We start from the raw sequence: 6,499 nt of genomic DNA, 5'->3' as shown, positions 1-6,499 counted from the left end.
AATTTTCCAAATTCTGGCAAGTGTGTGACGTCCATCTGCCAAATATGGTTAGGTATCAATCCTCTAGGATTGACTCCAAGATTAACTTGTGGTAAAAAGGTCACACAATTTTGACATTGTTTTATTATTTGTCTAGCTTGTTCCTTAGTTATTTTAAAACGCTTTTGTAAAGTATTAGCATTGACATGGAACTTTTTATGAAAATTTATAGCTTCTTCTAGTGTAGAAAAAATATGTATGTCATGTGTAGTTTTATCTGCTAAATCATTGCCCAAACTAAGGGCTCCAGGCAATCCTGTATGTGCCCTGATATGTCCTATAAAGAATGGATCTTTTCTGTCCCAGATTAGACTTTGTATAGTGGAAAACAAAGAGAAAACAGTAGAGGAAGGAGCTTGTTTATGCTAATAAAAGCTGCCACAGTCCGGCTGGGCACAATAACCAGGAGGTGACAAGCGACTTGAAGGTTGAATCGGGAACTGCTTTATTGTGGGGAAACTCAGCGGGAACTCAAGGTATCGGGCACCCAAGGTAGCAGGAGCCGCTTTATTGCGGGACAGCAGAGGTATATATACCTAACTGATTACACACAGCTTGACTCAATTAGCATCATCCAGTTACAGCAATCAGGCAAATAAAGAATCCCTACCATCTTAATGGCTCGGTGGCGTTGCCTTACAAACCACTCCTCCTGGCAAACTGCCAGGCGCCATCTTGACTTGATTTGTGGTCCCCAACAATGAATGATTTTGGAGCTGGGCTTGAACCCAGGGCTTCATGAATGCTAAGCATGTGCTCTATCACTTTGTTCCACTCCCAACTCCTCATATTTATTTGCAAACAGGGGCAAGTGTCCTTCCTGATATAATTAATCAACTAGTTCTGTTCATTTAGTCAGTTCTACTATGTACTTAGTATATTTAGGCAATTTATAGATATTATAAAGAATTATGTTTCCAATGTACTTCACTTTGTTACCTATTTTTATCAATATTTGAAATAGCAAAGTTGTTTTGGTCAACCATGTTCTACCAATAACTTAAAATTACCCAAATTTCTCCGTGTTTGGAGTCTTGAGATCACAGGAGAAAACACTGTCTCCAATCTAAGTTTATCTACATATATGTGTTGCAGAGACATGTAATCAAGCCAGCGAAGTCAACAAAATACTGTCAAGTACAAAAACTAGATTAGATTAGATTAAAATTCCAGGTGGGGGGGAAGGAGAATAGATTTTTATATAAACTAACAAAACTAGGCATAATGTGAAAATTCTGACTGTTCAATACAAGCTTTAGTTTTAAAATTTGCTTTCAATTTTTAAAGATTGTGATTACACATAGCATTTACCATGTTAAACATTTTAAGTTGTGCACTCAATCTCAGAATCTTTTCATCTTGCAAAACTGAAAATACACTCATGAGACAACTCCCTATCTGCCCCTCCCCTGCCGCCAGCAATCACCCTTCTCCCACTGCCTGTCTCTGAATCTGACTATCCCACATAGATAGAATCACCAAACTTTACTTTTGCATCTTTAAAAATGAATGATGATAGGTATAAAATTGCTGTGATATGTAGATTTTAGTGGATAAATTAAGTAAATATTAAAAATGTTAATATGCCCCAAATTAAATTCTTTGCCATGTCTTAGGCTTATGAAAAATAATTTTGAAAAAGTCAAAGGGCATGAGGGGATATGTAATTTTCCAGATTTCCTTTAGGGGTATGTGAGTAGAAAAGAACCAAGGGGGGGCGGGGGCTGTGGCTCAGCAGTAGAGGGCTCACCTAGCACATGGGAGGCCCTAGGTTCCATCCTCAGCACCACATAAAAGTAAATAAATAAAATAAAGGTATTGTGTCCAACTACAGTGAAGAAAATATTTTAAAAAAAGAAAGAAAAGAACCAAGTGGTCTTGATTTAGTCTCTGTTTTATACATAAGAGATTAAATGACTTTGCACATAGTCGCAGCCCTAATCACTGTTGAGTATCAAAACTGAAGTCTGCTGACACCAAGAGCTTCTTCCAGTCATGAATTGTGTCCATTAATTTTCTACATTTTCTAAAATTTTCCAGTGCTCTATTCCCATACAATGAATACTTTGTATAGTCAGGAAAGCACACTACCCTATCACTTATCTCAACTGAGCATTCACATGATGGATTGGAACAGCCAAGCCTGTACCTGGCAATACCACTGCTTCAGGTGAGATTAAGCTCCCCACCTGTGGGTGAGGACCACACCATCAAGGACTGACAGCAGGGAGAGGCCTTCCAGGTCGTCTAGTCAGAATATAGAATAACTAACGATAAGCCCCCAAGCAGGCTTCAGGAAATTCTGCATGGTTTGAAATATTACGACATGAATTATGTGACCATCCACAAATATTTCTTAATCTTTCAAAAGGAATCCTTTAAGAAACTTCAAAATAACTGAATGGAATCCAATAAATTAAAATTCAAGTGCTGTTATTTCTACAAGATCTTGGGTTATATGTTCATTTATTTCTTGAAAGAAAAATCACATTTTCATTTCTAATATTTTATTTATATTAGAGAGAGCACTTCAATATTAATTCAAATATCTATCCATTAAATGCAAAAATGTTAATGCAATATTAAAAATGAAATTTAAATGAAAGCAAGGGAATATCACATTAAGGTTCCCATAGCAACTCTCACTATGCTTTTCAGCTTCTGAATTGTAATATGGACATTTATTACAGGCTCATATAAAATATAATTTTGCAAATATTTAAAGTTGTATAGGTTAATGCATGTCAAGTTAAGACTTCAGATATGAAGTAATATAATACACTGGGCTAAGAATACTCCAAATATTAACCTGTATTTCTAATTTAGACATATCTACACAGATCAGAGGCAAATTCCCTAAATTTTGAATACTTTGTTGGCATTCACATGAGTCATACCACCTTGCAATTCCCATCACAGAATGAAATCTGAGTCTTATGTTACTCAAATGCTAATACATGTATGGTCAAGACACTCATTGCAGGGAGAATTTGAATTTAAAAATTATGAGTTTTGTCAGACTAGGCAAAAATGTAAAGTTATTCATTCATGCAAATTAAAAGACCAAGAATTGAGTTCTGCAGATCCGATGATGGTCCAAAGCCCTGCCTTTATTATTGTTTTTCTATAGCTTTTAGTAGTACATATTACTATACTAAAAACTCAAAAAAAGGAAACATCCTTTTCCCATGAAACAGCTTTTCTGTTACCTAAAGGAGTTATTGGAGTTACCACTCAGCTATATGTGTAAGGTCTTAGAAAAACATAAACAACCTAAATGTCCGCTGAAGGGGTGATAAGCAAACAGTGACACATAAAGTTTCAAAGAGATTAGGACAACTTATCAATTGCTGTGGGAAGATATCCACAAACACACTGTTAAGTAAACATGGCAAGTGAAAAACAGTACACACAATAAGGAAAAACAAACAGCAGAACAAAAAGCCAAAATACTATCTCCAAAACAATGTCTGTGCAGGTACGTGGAGACCAGTCTCAAGTGATGTGCTCCAAGTGGCCATGGTAACCCTTCCTGGATGGTGGCAAGCTTTACATAACGTGCCCTGCACATGACTGGTAGGTGTGCTGGTCCATGCTGCTCATCTTCTGTGCGGTGAGGCTTACCAGTTACTCGGAGGAGTTAGGATCCCCCACCATCATTCTGAATTGATCTGTTTCCCTTTTACGTCCTGTGAACTTTACAGCTTCCTGGAGAATGGAAAGTTTGGTCCATCTTATATTTTAACTTCACCTCTCGTAACGTTTCTTGCCTCAGTGTCTTTTGTTTGACATTACTGTAGATACACAGCCTTGATTCACGCTGCATGGAGAATCATTTCCATTCCTTTAATGTCAAGTTTCCTGTATTCTTATGTCTAGATGTCTCTTTAAAATAGCAAATAAGTGGGAAATACATATGCAAAGGAAAAATAAAAGTTATTATTTAAAAATAGTGAATACGTATGTTTAAAGTCTAATCTAAATTTTTCATTTTAACTGGCATACTCAGCCACTTACATATAGTGTAATTATTGGTACAATCAGCTTAGATATACATCATTTAATGTTTTTTCAATTTGTCCTGTTATATTATTGTCATAGTTTGAACATGTTGCTCAAAATGCCTGTTGGAAACATCTCCCCAAGGCAACAGCAGCAGAGGGGAGACCTCACCAATGGATTGACGGTGTTATTGCAGGATTGAGTTTCTTATGAAACCACGTTCACCTTTGTACCTTTGTTCATTCTCAAGCTCTCCTGCCTTTCTGCCTTCCACAATGGGAGGATCCAGCAAGAGGGACTAAGGCAACTATGCTACCTCCTTCCCTGATCCCCCCCACACACTTTTGTTGTTGTTGTTGTTCTTGTTTCCTTGTAGAACTGGGGATTGAACCCTGGGGTGTTGAGAGCCACAGCCAAAGGGGCCCCAGCAAACTTCCAGCTGCCAGCAAACTTCCAGCTGCCGGCTGATGATTGGCTCACAGCGGCCCCAGCAACATCTAGCTGATTGGCTCCTCGGCCCCAGCAACATCTAGCTGATTGGCTCCTCTGCGGTGATGCTCATTGGACTGTTTCCCTGCCCTTTCAGACCACGGAGCTGCTCATTGGGGGACTTTTTTTGGCTCCGCCCACGTGACCCAGCCAATCGGCCTCAAGAGCAGGAGGATTGTGGGAGGTGGAGAGAGGCTTGTGTGGGAGAGAGAGGCTTGTGGAAAGCCGGTGGTGGCAGTTGAGGCTCTGAGGATTTTTCCTGAGAGGCTGTTTTGTTTGGCGTGTGTGGTTCTAAAAATAAAGTTAGTTTCTTTTGACAAGTGGCTCCTGATTGTGCCCAGCCAGACTGCGGCATTTGGTGGCTCGCACGGGGAGCGACTGAGGGTAAGTGAACTGCTCGCCCCTGAGGGCAGGGCAAGAGGATGGGTAGCCATTTTAAGATTCTTCTTTTGTTATTTTGTTTCACTTTTGTTTTAAGTTGCCTGTCCCTGGAGATGTGTAAGATGGAAGAAAAACCGCTCACATCTGAGGAACAGATAGGGAGAAAGGACGGATGGACATTTCAGGAGGCTATTATAATGATTTTGTGTTGTTCCAATTTTGTTTCACTCAGTTTCAGTTTTGTTAGGCGTTATCTTGTTGAGTTGTATTATAGTAGAAATACGGGATCAGAAATTAGTAAAAAACAAACTGAAAGAGTGTTAAGTAAATTGTTAGAGGAAGGAGGCATCTCAGTAAAATCAAGAACAATCAGGGCATACGTTGATACAATACAAAAATGTAGCCCATGGCTTTTTAAGGAGGAGTTGTTAAATATATCACAATGGAACCATCATGGTGAAGATTTAAAAAGAATAGAAAAGAAAAGCCCAGGGACTCTGCCAGTTGGCACATTGCCATTGTGGACGTTCATATCTTGTTTGCTTAGTCCAAAGCCTTCAGTTCAGACAATGGTAGAGGAAGAAGAAGACATAATGATTCAAGTAAAAGAGAAGGTCTCTCAAGTTAGTCAGACAGAGGAAAAGATTCAAGTAAAAGAGAAGGCCTCTCAAGCTAGTCAGACAGAGAAAGAAAGTGTAAAACAGAAAAAGCCATCAGGGGGAAAGTTACAACAGGAGACTGCTACTAACACCTTTCTATCACCAGAGGACGTAAGTGTCCAACTAACAAGGCCACCTCCATATGCTGGGAGGTCCCCAACCCCCGCAGTTGATAGTTGGGATCCTGAGACAAGATCTCAAATATTAACATGCCCTGTATTTGAGGCAGGAGGGCAGCGATTTTACCAAGTTTTAAATTTCAAAACAGTGAAGCAGCTAAAAGAGGCTGTAACAACCTATGGTCCTCAAGCACCCTTCACTGTAAGCATGGTCGAATCCATTAACAACTTGAACATGACGCCAGCAGATTGGGCTAATATGTGTAAAGCTGTGCTAAATGGAGGACAATACCTGTTATGGAAGGTTGCCAATGAGGAATTTTGCAAGGAGACGGCTAGGCGAAATGCAGCAGCTGGTTATCCTCAGAGAAATCTAGATATGTTGTTAGGAAAGGGACCTTATGAGGATCAGCAGCAACAAATTGCATATGATCCTGGTGTATACGCACAAATTGCTGCAGATGCAATTAAGGCATGGAAGACTTTACAAGGACATGGAGGTTTACAAGTTCAATTATCTAAGGTAATACAAGGAGCTAATGAACCTTATGCTGAATTTGTAGATAGGCTTATTCAAACAGCTACCAGAGTTTTTGGGAATACAGAACAAGCAATGCCATTACTAAAACACCTGGCTTATGAGCAAGCGAATCGTTGGTGCAGAGATATCATTAGACCATGGAAACATGAAGATTTAAACACATATATTAAATTATGTAGAGACATTAATGAACAAGAGCAAGTCGTGGCAGCTGCAGTAAAACAGGCTTTAGATGCCAGAGACATTAATGAACAAGGGCAAATTGTGGC

The sequence above is a fragment of the Marmota marmota genome, unplaced genomic scaffold, assembly GCF_001458135.2.
Source record: "Marmota marmota marmota unplaced genomic scaffold, marMar, whole genome shotgun sequence".
In the NCBI taxonomy this organism is placed as follows: domain Eukaryota; kingdom Metazoa; phylum Chordata; class Mammalia; order Rodentia; family Sciuridae; genus Marmota; species Marmota marmota.
Note: the sequence above shows the minus strand (reverse complement) of the source record.